This window comes from Dromiciops gliroides, chromosome 3 (assembly GCF_019393635.1).
Source record: "Dromiciops gliroides isolate mDroGli1 chromosome 3, mDroGli1.pri, whole genome shotgun sequence".
Lineage (NCBI taxonomy): Eukaryota > Metazoa > Chordata > Mammalia > Microbiotheria > Microbiotheriidae > Dromiciops > Dromiciops gliroides.
The window spans coordinates 348,189,546-348,202,277 of NC_057863.1; positions in this window are offsets into that span (position 1 = coordinate 348,189,546).

Consider the following 12,732-nt stretch of genomic DNA (forward strand, 5'->3'; position numbering starts at 1 on the left):
CTTGACACTTACTGGCTGTGTGACCCTGGGCAAGTCACTTAACCCTCATTGCCCCACCAAAAAAAAAAAAAGAATGCTATAAGCCAGTCTCATTATAAAGAAGTAGCAGAGTTTAGCTAAAGGAACAATGGGCTTGCAGCCAAGAGTTCAAAACCAGCTTCTGATACCTACTAACTGTGTAAAATGATGATTGATGGTATTAGCACCAATAACAAGGTCTCTGTGAGGAAAGTCTTCCGGGAACCTTAAAGTGCTATAGAAAAATGATCTGTGACTAGTAGAGGTAAATTCTGGCAGCCACAAATGGAAATCTGGAGACTACTTTTCCCTCCCCAAATGTCTTGGAGATGGTTTTCTCATGTCACAGTGGCTCATTATCAAATCTCTTCAAAGCAAACATGCCATCCTTAGAATTCACAAAGGCCATTCCTTCCTGCAGACATGTGGCTTTGTTATATATGAATGAATGCACATATTAAGATGAATTATATGATGATTATAATATATGCATGTAAGATACACATTAATAATATGCCCTGACTCCTGACATAATGTATTAGATTCAATCTTAGGGGGGTTTTTTCTAATAAAACATCTACAGCTCATGTCCCTGTGCAGCTCCTGGAAACACCAGAACTGGCTTATATCTCTCAGAGGACCCCCAGGTCCCCCAGGTCCCTTGCAAGAACTCAGGTTACCCAGTCATCAACTATCAAACTGATTTGTTTATAACTTAGGCATTCAACAAACTCTTATTAAACAATTGTTATGGGCGGAAGACCAATGTGGAGAAGTCTTTGTATTTGACCACCAGATCAAACATTGCTACTGGAGATTTTTCCCTCCCCGCCCCAGCCTCCAGCCTGCCAATGCATGGCCCAAAGATAGAGCAGCCTGCTATCACCAAGGGAAGCCTTGGAGCTCTCTCCATCCAATCCCCAAGGCAACCTTCATTGCCCGATTGCCCACCAAGTGCACTATGAGCTGGATGCTCACAAACCCGGCTCTGCTGAAGATATCCCAGAGCCCTACTTTTCTCTGGTTGGGGACCATGTGCCCTGCCCTTGCTCTCCAAAGAGCTCAGAGCCTTGCCATCTGTCCTGATATCTTCCATAATATAACCTAGCTCATGGCACACAGTAAATGCTTAATCAGTGTGTATTGGTTTGACTTGACCTTTCCATTAGCCATGAACTGAACACAAGCTTAATGCGAGCCCTCTTTTATATGTTTCTCCCTCAATTAGGATGGGATTTTATTATTTTCTCTATGATTCTCTAGTGTTTAAACCATAGTGAAAACTCAATAAATGTTTTTTATTCAATTATAAGAGAAAGCTCCTCCCAGTAAGTTCAGTTTCTCTTATAATAGAGGTTCAGCCCATAATCTTGACAAATTCATACTCTGGATTGATATGGTCCCTGACTTCACCTTGAAGTTGTGTTGGGATTTATCAGCACATTCTGGTTCAGTGCCTCTAAGTTATAGCTTGGTGCTTCCTTCTCTATGATGCTCTTCACTGGTCAAGCCGGCATTAGTCTTTTCTCTCCGTGGCCATGAGCATTATAACCCATTCTGTTGTCTCAGAAGGGCTCTGGACCTTCCATGAATTTTCTCAGCTCAATTCTTCATCACAACAACTCTGTGCAGTAGGGTAGTATAAGCTTTACTATGCCTGTTTTACAGATGAGGAAATTGAGGCTGGAAGAATTATAGACACAGAGATGTAGAACTGGAAGGAGCCTTATATGTTACTTAGTTCAACCCCCTAATTTCATAGGTGAAGAAACTGAGTCACAGTGAGATCCAGTGATTTGACAATAACCATACTGCAAGAAAGTATCAGAGCCATCATTCTGGTCCCCTGATGCTAAGTCAGCACTATTTCCACTATTCTGCCTGTTCCTCCTCAGATCTCTTCCTATCAAGAGGGGCAAAGTATAAAGTGTTAGATGTGGAGTCAGGAAGACCTGACTCCAGATGCTGCCTCAGACGGCTACATTAACCTGGGCAATTTACTTAACCTCTCCATACCCGTTTCCTCAGCTATAAAGTGGAGATAATAATAGCATCTACTTCATAGGACTGTCATGAAGATCAATTGAATTACCATAGGTAAATCACTGTTCTTGTTCTTCTTCATCATCATCATAGTCATTGTCACATGATCATCATCACTGTCATTCTACCATATACAGAAATAGTGAAATCAGAAGGACATGGAAGAAAAAGATAATAAGGTGAAATTTAAACATGTTGAGTTTTCCATGTTGGTGGAATACATAGGTGGGTGTCCTATTTGAAATTGGAAATGTGTGTCTCGAATTCAAAAAGGAACTGTGTCCTAGAAATATAGATTTAGGCACCATCTGTTCAAGATGTAAGCCATGAAAATGAATGGATTTGCCAAAGGAAATAATGGAGAGAGAAAAGAGAACTGAAGACAGATCCATGAGAAATGTCCACCTTAAGAGAACAGGAGAAAGAGAAGTAGAAGTTGGAGATACAGGAGGAAAATAAAACTAGGGGAGGGCGGTGTCTTGGAAACCAAGAAAAGAAAGTAGGTACCTCTTTCCTGAAGCCTTCCCAGGTAAACTGAGTCACACTACATCCATAAACAAAGGCAGCTTGTTGTCTGAACTCCTACAGCACTGATACCTGAGGCTGATCTTAAACTTAGGTGAAGGTCCTGAATGTATCCTGTCAAGAGTAAGATTTCAGACAAGATTGCTTTTATAATTCCCCACAATATCATTTTTCTACTGGCTGGCTGATGCTTGATTTTCATTCCACAATCAGAAATAAGGATAAAAATGTAAATACCTCTGGGATAGGGAATCCAATGGCTCAGTCTTTTACTGACATATCAGTGACCCCCCTCTCTCTCCCCACTCCCTCCAGAATGTAAGTTTCTTGGTTCAAGGACTATTTTCATTTTTGTCTTATTTCCTGCACACACAGCACGATGCCTCACATGTAGTATATACTTAATATTTATTGAAGTGAATTTCCATAGGGCAGTTTGGATAAAAAGTAGAGGGAAAGGGGCAGCTTAGTGGCGCAGTGAATAGAGCACTGGCCCTGGATTCAGGAGTCCCTGAGTTCAAATCCACCCTCAGACACTTGACACTTACTAGCTGTGTGACCCTGGGCAAGTCACTTAACCCCAATTGCCTCACACACAAAAAATAACATTAATTAAAAAGTAGAGGGAAGATAGAACCTTAAAGGGAACAGGATACACAGGAAGGCTGTATTGGCATTGAGTAGGGGAACTAACTAAGAGCAGCTAGGTGACGCAGTGGATAATGTTGGACTAGGAATCAGGAAGACTCATCTTAATGAGTGCAAATACAGCTTCAGATACTAGATGTGTGACCCTGGGCAAGTCACTTAACCCTGTTTGTCTCAGTTCCTCATTTGTAAAATGAGCTGGAGAAGGAAATGGCAAACCATTTCAGTATCTCTGTCAAGAAAATCCCAAATGGAATTAGGAAGAGTCGGACATGAGTGAAATGACACAACAGCAACAGGTGAAATTAACTAGGTCTTCAATATACTTAGTGTATTTCATATATATTCTATTACTGGGGTGCTTGTTGCACTCAAATATGGGAGAATTTCACCTAGGCATTTATTGTCTATCCCTGTTAATTGGCTGGGGCCTACCACAGTGGTGTAATGAAAGAGGTAAACTTGAAGTCAAGAAGACCTGGGTTCAAATCCTACCTCAGACACTTACTAGCTATGTGATATGGACTCAGTTCTTTATTTGTAAAAGGAGGTGATTGGACTTGATGGCCTCTGAAGTCCTTCCCAGTTCTAAGTCTGTGAGTCACTGAGATGACTGTCCCTAATAAGAATCTTCCAGAAAGGGCAGCTAGGTGGCGCAGTGGATAGAGCACTGGCCCTGGATTCAGGAAGACCTGAGTTCAAATCCAGCCTCAGACACTTAACACTTACTAGCTGTGTGACCCTGGGCCAGTCACTTAACCCCAATTGCCTCACAAAAAACCAAGAAAACAAACAAACAAACAAAAAAAAGAATCTTCCAGAAAGATGATCTGTGTCAGTAGAAGGGTGAAGAGCAATGTTTGAAAAGTCCAATGGGATGTTTCCCAGTCATCCAAGAAAATGATTAAAAAGCAAATTTCTTTTAAAAATCCTCAACTCCATAGCTTCCTGGTGATGTCATTCAAATAGTGATTACTGGCCTCTGTGATGCCTGACACTGAATCCTGACTAATCCAAAGCTGATCACATCTTCAGAGACAAGAGAGGCAGAGCTGGAGGACAAGAGTGCTCACATTAGAAAAATGCATGAGTGGTGGCCTTCCTTCCAATGCATGTGGCACATGGTTGTCATACCTGTTTTACAGTGAGTGCATCTTAGTAGTAGCAACAGTTTCCCAACACTGCACTGATAGGAAGTTTGCTTTACTCTGGCAGTCACCATGATCAGATAACCTCCTCCATCCATAGTCAACAGATTTCTCTCTATATGTCTCTGTTTCTCTCTGTCTTTCTGTTTGTTTCTCTGTCTCTCTGTCTCTGTCTCTCTCTTCCCACCGCAACCCCCATCTATAAAATGAGGAGTTTGCACTAGATGACCTCAAAAGTCCTCTCCAGTTCTCTAAGTCTGACTCCAAGTAGGTTGTTGGCTCTCTGAAGACAAGAAACTTGTATTCTCCTTCTTTATCCCTCTTGACCCCAAACACACACACACACACACACACACACACACACACACACACACACACACACACACACACAGGAATGCATATGCACACACACATAGCACTTAACAATCCAGGAATACAACAGGTGCTGAATAAATGCCTCTTTAAGCACTGAGTGTGAGGATCACCTTGACTTTTTCTCCCCTGTCCATCCTTGACTCAGTGACTGCTCCATTTGTCATCTCCTCCCAGGGGCATTTAAAACAAGGGACAGGAAGGTACTGATGATGATCTTTTCCAGGGGATGTGAAACAGCATCTCCCTGGAATGTTGTCTTTCTCCTTTGCTGCTCTTATTCATGTCTGTTCCCATGCACTCCCTGACCTTCTTCCTGATAGAGCAAATCTAATAGTGGAGCTCTCCAAAGTAGTTCCACAGAACTGTACAGCCAGCAGAGTCCAAGAGGGGGTCAGAGGAAGGCTGACACATGATCCCAAATGCTTCAATCCAATCTCCCAAGAGCAGAACTGTGAAGTCTGCCAAGTTTGGCTACTTTTCTGTATCTCCCACAGTGCCTAACATGGTGCCGGACACATAATAGCTACTCAATAAAGACTTGGGGGTGGGGGTGGGGGAAGACCCTTCAAACTACAGTCTCTTCTGTCCCCACTATTCTGACTTCACTTTCCTCCCTTCAAAATCTTGCTCCTCTAGTTAACTAATTCAGATTTACAATGTCCTCTACCTAAAAAGCCCTTGCACCATAATCCTGTCACCACTCATGTCTTTCCAAAGTAGATAGACAAGGTCACCCAATCAAGCTGACTGGATCTGCTCCACATCTATGATAACCTGGGCCTTCCTAACTAACTCCCATATCTCCATATTTGGCCCACATTTCTTTTCTCATTTCCATACATGCATCTCCAGCAGCCTACTTGATATCTCCACCTACATGTAGATGCTTATCTCAAATCCATTAAGTCTGAAATTGAACTCATGTCCATTCCATTACTTCTTCTCTTTTCCTTATTTCTTTTGAGAATACCACCATACTTCCAGTCACCCAGTTCTGAAAGCTAGGCTAGATGTTATCTTCAGCTCTTTACTCTTGTTCCCTTCCTCCTTTCTTCCTCTGGGAACTCTTACTATCCCTCTTTGTGACTTAATTCATGTGTCCTTTAAGAAACTTTTCCTTATTTGCCTGGTTGTTACTGTCATCCACACACTTTGTATTTATTTTGCCTATATCCCATATGTATTTATCTATGAATATGCTGTATGAGCCCAAAAGAATGTAAATACTTTGAGGGTATGGACTATCTCACTTTTGTATTTCAACCCTACAGTACTTAGCCTGGTGCTTTTTAATTGATTTTTCTATGGGCCAAGATTTTTCTTAGTATTATACTTCCCTACCTATATATTCAACTTGTGTATTAGGTCTTAGAGACCTCCCTGGACAAAGATCACACCTACCTCAGTCCAATGGCAGCTAGGTGGCATAGTGGATAGAGGGTCAGGTCTGGATTCAGGAAGACTCACTTTCCTGAGTTCAAATCTGGCCTCAGACACCTACTAGCTGTGTGACCCTAGGCAAGTCACTTAACCCTATTTGCCTTAGTTTCCTCATCTGTCATATGATCTGGAGAAGAAAATGGCAAACCACTCCAGTATCTTTGCCAAGAAAACCTCAGATGGAGTCATGAAAAGTCGGATGTGACTAAACAACAACAAAAACCTCTATCCTGTATCCAATTCCTCCCACACTTTTGCATTTTGGCAGAGTTTTAAATGCAACTGCATTCTTGATTCCTTTGGCAAGTTGATAATGAAAACATGTAATGAAATTCTTCCTAGATGAAATGATACATCCTGGGAATTGATCTGAATTTGTTCTAATGACTGGAATCTTCATCTTTATCAATGAGCCAATGAAGGTATGAAAGTAGAATTCACTCCAAAACAAGGATAATCACTTTATAATATAATTGAACTTCTTCCAGCAATCATATTACAATTAAAATGTTTTGTTAAAAGATCTAAGAGATATAGTGCTACAGTGTAGTACCTTAGTCCTTAAGTGTTCAGTACTCCAGTACTGCTACCACATTGGGTAGGGAAAAGGGGGTTAAAGAAGAGTCATCCATTCCCTTACTCTTTTCAGGAATCCCAAGGAATCACCAAGAGTACGGCCCAATAGTATCCTCTGGACCAGGCAGGCATGCAGACAGCAAGCATTTTTTAAAGGGCTTATTATGTGCCAGGCAGGTGCTGGGATACAAATACATTGGGGGTACAAAAACAAGCAAAAAGAAAGACAGTTGGGACAGTTAGGCGGCACAGTGGATAAATCACCAGCCCTGGATTCAGGAGGACCTGAGTTCAAATCCAACCTCAAACAGTTGACATTTACTAGCTGCAAGACCCCGGGAAAGTCACTTAATCCTCATTGCTATGCCAAAAAAAGAAAAAAGAAAGAAAAAAAAAAGAAACACAGTCCCTGCCCAGGAGCAGCTTATAATCTAATAGATATCTAATAATATAATCTAATAATATCTAATAATATAATAGAGGGAGATCACACATCAAAGGAAACTGAAAATTGTGGGGTAGGGAAGGTCCATACAAATGCAAGAATGGTGTCAAAGTCTCAGAGACTCTCTGGTCTGACCCCCTCATTTTACAAATGAAGAAACTGTCAAGGAGATTAGGTGACTTGCCCAAGGTCACACAGGTAGTGTGAGAGGCAGCATTTGAATCTATTGATTCCAGAACCAACATTTTTCCCACTGGTATCACTCTGCTGATGATACCGAGAGGAGGGGTAGAGTACAACAGGAAAAAGTGCAGAATTTGGAGCCAGAAGGCCTGGATTCAGGCCTGGTTTTGCCTCTTTTTACTCGTGTGACCATAAGCAATTCTCTTTATCACTCTGAGTCTACCTTTCTTCATCTATAAAATGAAGATTCTATTTATGAGAGGCAGTGTGTGTAGTGGTTAGGGGCCTAGCTCAGAGTCAGAAAGCCCTTGGTTCAAGTCTTGCCTCTTAAATATACTGAGTTTTGTTGTTGGGTTTTTTGGGGGGTTTTTGTTTTGAGGTAGAGGGGGTGGGACTGTCATTTAATCTTTTAGTGCTGCCAGATAACTCACTAGGATTATTAACTTCAGAGAAGAGCCATATTGGTAAAGGCAGATTCCACATAAAGAGTTCTCTGCAAATTATTGACTCCACCCTTCCAACACACACACAAATATTACCTTACAGGGTTCTTGTGAAGAGGGTATTATATATTATGAGGTGTTGAGACCTCTCCTCCCCACTCCTTCCCAGGACCATTCAATTTGATTGAATTACATTACTCCCATCCACACACATACAGCAACACCAGCCTTGGGGAGGTTCCTCATACATCACATTCCATTTACCTTTTCCATGCCTTTTCATTGGCTGTCCTCCCATGACTTGAATGTTCTCCCTCCATACCTCCTCCTCCTCCTTCCATATCTTTCTTCAAGACTTAGACCCAGATTTTCTCCAACCTTCCCCACCTGTAACAAGTGCCTTTTTTTACTGATATTATCTCCTTTTTATTCTCTATATACCTTTTATGTACATAGCTACTTGTGTGTTGTCTCTTCTAATAGAATGTGAGTTCATTGAAGACAGATCTTTGCCTTTCCTTTTTATACCCAGCACTTAGTAGAGTGTCTGCTATGTAGTCACTGCTTAATAAATGTTTGTGTACTGATTGAACAATCCCTTCCTCACAAGTGTATGGTTTTTTTAGAATCTATTTTTGTTGATTCATTTTGTTTTGACATTAGTCACTACCCAACAAACATTTGAACCAACCCTCCACAAAGTACAGTCCTTTAAACAGTTAGAGCAAAACTGTCTGAGGGATTGGAGCAGATTATACATTGTCTTTTTTTTTCCTTAGGTAGTTTACTGATTGTTAACAAAAAGGAAGAATATCTTCTTCCACTTTAGTCATTTGGCACCAACATTCGTTGCCCATCGTCTTTGACCTATCTTATGTTGACATTTTGCTGTTGTCTTTATTTACATTGTTGAATAAGTTGTATATTTTTGGCACTCCTTTTTTCATTCTGCATCATTTCATGTAAATCTTCCCATGTTTTTCCCCTCCAAATTTTTCATATTCATCATTCCTTATAGTGAAATAACTTTCCATTATTTTCACATACCATAATTTGTTAAGCCATTCTAGTCATTGAGCAAGGCACATATTTTGTTTCCACCCTTTGTTGTTGCTACAAATAATATCACTAGGATTATTTTTATCCTTTTTTTTCCCCACTGTCATTAACTTCTTTGGGAGTATAAAGTCAGTAATAGGATTACTGAGTGAAAGGGTATGAAGAGCTTAGTATTTTTTCTGGAATAATTCCAAATCCTTTTTCCAGAATGGCTATAATATTGTAGTTACAGAACTAATGGATTAGTATCGATCTTCTCAAAGTCAAATAATGGATCTTTACCACCTTTGCCAATTTGATGACTGAGAGGAGTTATATCAAATAATTTTAATTTATATTTCTCTGATTAGTGGGGTTTTTTGGGCAGGGCAATGAGGGTTAAGTGACTTGCTCAGGGTCACACAGCTAGTAAGTGTCAAGTGTCTGAGGCTGGGTTTGAACTCAGGTCTTCCTGAATCCAGGGCCAGTGCTTTATCCATTGTGCCACCTAGCTGCCCCCAATTAGTGATTTTTGAAATGGTTGTTGATAGTTTGCATTTCTTCATTTGAAAACTTTATCATTGGATCACTTATCCTTTGGGAGAATGTACTTCAAATTTATATTTCTTTCAGTTTCTTATAGATTTTAGACATCAAATTTTTAGCTGAAATATTAACTGGAAAAAATTTTCACAACCTGAATCTGCTCTTTAATTTTAGCTAAATTAATTTTAGTGGAAAAACTTCTTAATTGTATATAATTGAAATAACCTATTTAAAAATGATCACTTCTATCCCATATCTGGTTATGCATACCTTCTAAAAGTATATTTGTAAAAGTTTTACCCTTCTATTATTTTCTAAAAAAAATTGTGAGGTGACTTTTTATATTCAAATAATTAATTATTCATAGTTTTCTATGGCATTTGATAGATGTGGGTCTAAACTTATTTTTTTTATTTTTAATTTTTCTTGGGTCTAAACTTATTTTATGCCAAACTACTTTCCAATTTTCCTTGACCCTTTGTCAAATAAAGATACTCTGTCTTGTAGTTTATGTTCCTGGGTTTGTTGAACACTACAGGGTCATACCTCTTTGCATCTGTCTTATTAATTTAGTGTATTCTACTGATTTGTTTTTCTGTTTTTATCTAATACCAGAGAGTCTTGCTTCATTATATAACTTGAAATATTGTTATACTATTTCTAGTTTTTTATTCTTCTTTAGATTCTTGATCTTTTGTTATTTCATATACATTTTGTTATTTTATCTAATTTTATCAAGTATTTCCTTAGTAATTTGATTAGAATGGTGCTAAATCTCTACATTAATTTAGGCAGAACTATAATTTTTATTATTTTGGTGTGTTCTAGCCATGAACATTTTGCTAATCATATTTTCTTTTATTTCTGTGGAAATTATTTTAAAATTGTATTTATATAAGTCTGTTCCATGTCTTGGTAAAACTCAAATATTCAGTGCATGTTTGTTGTTATTATTTTGTCATTATGTTGCTGTTTTTTAAACAGAATATCTCATTATAGCTTTCCCTTCCGTCTTTTGTTATACTAAAATGCTGATAATTTTTGTGAATTTATTTTTCCATCCTGCTACTTTATGGAAGTTAGTGTTTCAGTTAGTGTTGAGGCTCTCAGCTTGTTCAAATAAAACACAAAATTATATGCAGATAGGGAGAATTTTTTTTCTATTTGCCAATACTTATTCCTTTAATATTTGTGTGTGTGTATGTATGTATGAGCTTATAGCTATAGCCAGCACTTCTGATACTATGTCAAAAAATTATGAAGACACTAGTCATCCTTGTAACATCCCTATAAATTTTGGTAAAACTTTCACTCTTTCTCCATTACAAATAATGCTAGTCTTGGTTTTAAATACATGTTTTTGATCATATTTAGTAAAGATTCACTTGTTCTTATATTTCTTACTTTTTCCACATTTTTAACATAATTGAATGTTGTAACTCATTTTAAGAGATTTTCTCCATTGTTGATCAAATCAAGAGGCAGTATAGTATAGTGAATAAAAAGGTCTTAGACTCAGGGAATCCTGGGTATAAAACCTGATTCCAACATGACCCTGAGTAAGTAATTTAAGTCAGTGCCCTTAACAGTTCTCTAAGATTATTAGTTGTATTTGAAAGACTTGAGAACCCTAATTGACACAGTGATCGACCACAATTCTAGAGGTTTTAGGATTAAGGGAGCAGATGGAGACACGTACTTTTTTGGACATGGCAGTGTAGGGATTTGTCTTCCTTGACTATATTTGTTACAAGGGCTTTATTTTTCCTTTTTACCCCCCAGTGGAAGAGGGGAAGGATGGGAGAGAAGGTCAATTTTTGTTAATTCGTTAAAAAAATTTTTTTAAGACTATGTATTGTAGAATAGTTACCAAACTACATTGGTAATGGGTTTTCTCACAAAGATTTTATTATACCAAAAAATTATAGGTCTAGACAAAAAATTAACATAATCATGCCAATCAGCATGGCTATAGTTTTGTCATTAATATAATCAGTTATGCTAATAATTTCTAATGGTGAAGTATTTTTTCATTCCTAGTATGAATTAGTCCTGGTTCAGATGAATAATATTTTGGATATATTGCTACAGCTTCCTTGATTCCATTTTATATGTTTGCATAAATATATATTAGTAACATTGATCTAAACCTATGCCTCTGTTTTAAACTCCTGGTTTGAGCATTTGAACCATATTTCCTTCTCAGTAGTATGATGGTGCCCACTCCTCTCCCCTCTTTTTTCTCCCATGTTTTGGAGAAGCTTTTATGTAGCATAGGGGTTATTTGTTCTTTAAATGTTGGACAGAATTCCATTGTAAATCCTTGTGGACTTAGCCTTATTTTTCTTTTGGAGTTCATTTGTAGCTTGTGCAATTTCTCTCTCTGGGATCTGGCTATTTAAATTCTTTATTTCCTGTTTTGTTAACTTGGATCTTCAAACTCATTTCATTTCAGTTTTCAATTTTGTTGGCAACTAATTGAGCATAGTAACTTTTGATAATTTTATTTTTTGCATTTCCTTTTTACTCATTTTATCTTGGTAACTTATTGTATGTATGTATTTATGTAGCTGTCAAAGTAGCTAATATTTTATTAATTTTGTTAGTCTTTTCAAAACCCAGATTTATTTTCATTAATTTAATAATGTTTTTTATTGTAGCTATTTCTCCTTTGTTTTTAAATTTTCATTTTTAATCTCTGTTTTGTTTTGGGATTGTTAATGTTCCAATTTTTTTAATTACATTATTCCCTTTTGAATATTTTTATTGTTAGAAAAGTTTTCATTAGCTCAAGGTGAGATTCTGATTATTGTTAGTTCTCACACAAAAAAGAAAAACCTTAATTCCTCTTCCAAGTGAAAACCCTTCAAATATGTGAACATCATCATCACCTATCCCCTAAGTGATATCTTCTACATAAAAAGATATTTTATCTTTGATTTTTCAAAGTCTGGAGAAGGAATATTAAAAAAAACACACACCTTAAAATTATTGTGTTAATATCTAAGACATTTTCTATTTCTGCTAGCGTCTCCTTGAAGCATTTCATACTCATTTAGTGTATGTGTGTACTATGATATATACATATGTACATGAATATATTGTTTTACCACCTATGGTATCTATAAGTATAATGCAAGTTTTTTTCTTTAGTCAACAAACATTTATTAAGCACTTACTACGTGTCAAGTACTGTGTATAAAAGACCAAAATGACACAGTCTCTGCCTGTGTCTTAAGGACTCTAGGTTCTATTTACAGTATATACAAAGAAAAGCAAATATAAAATACATACAATGTCATTT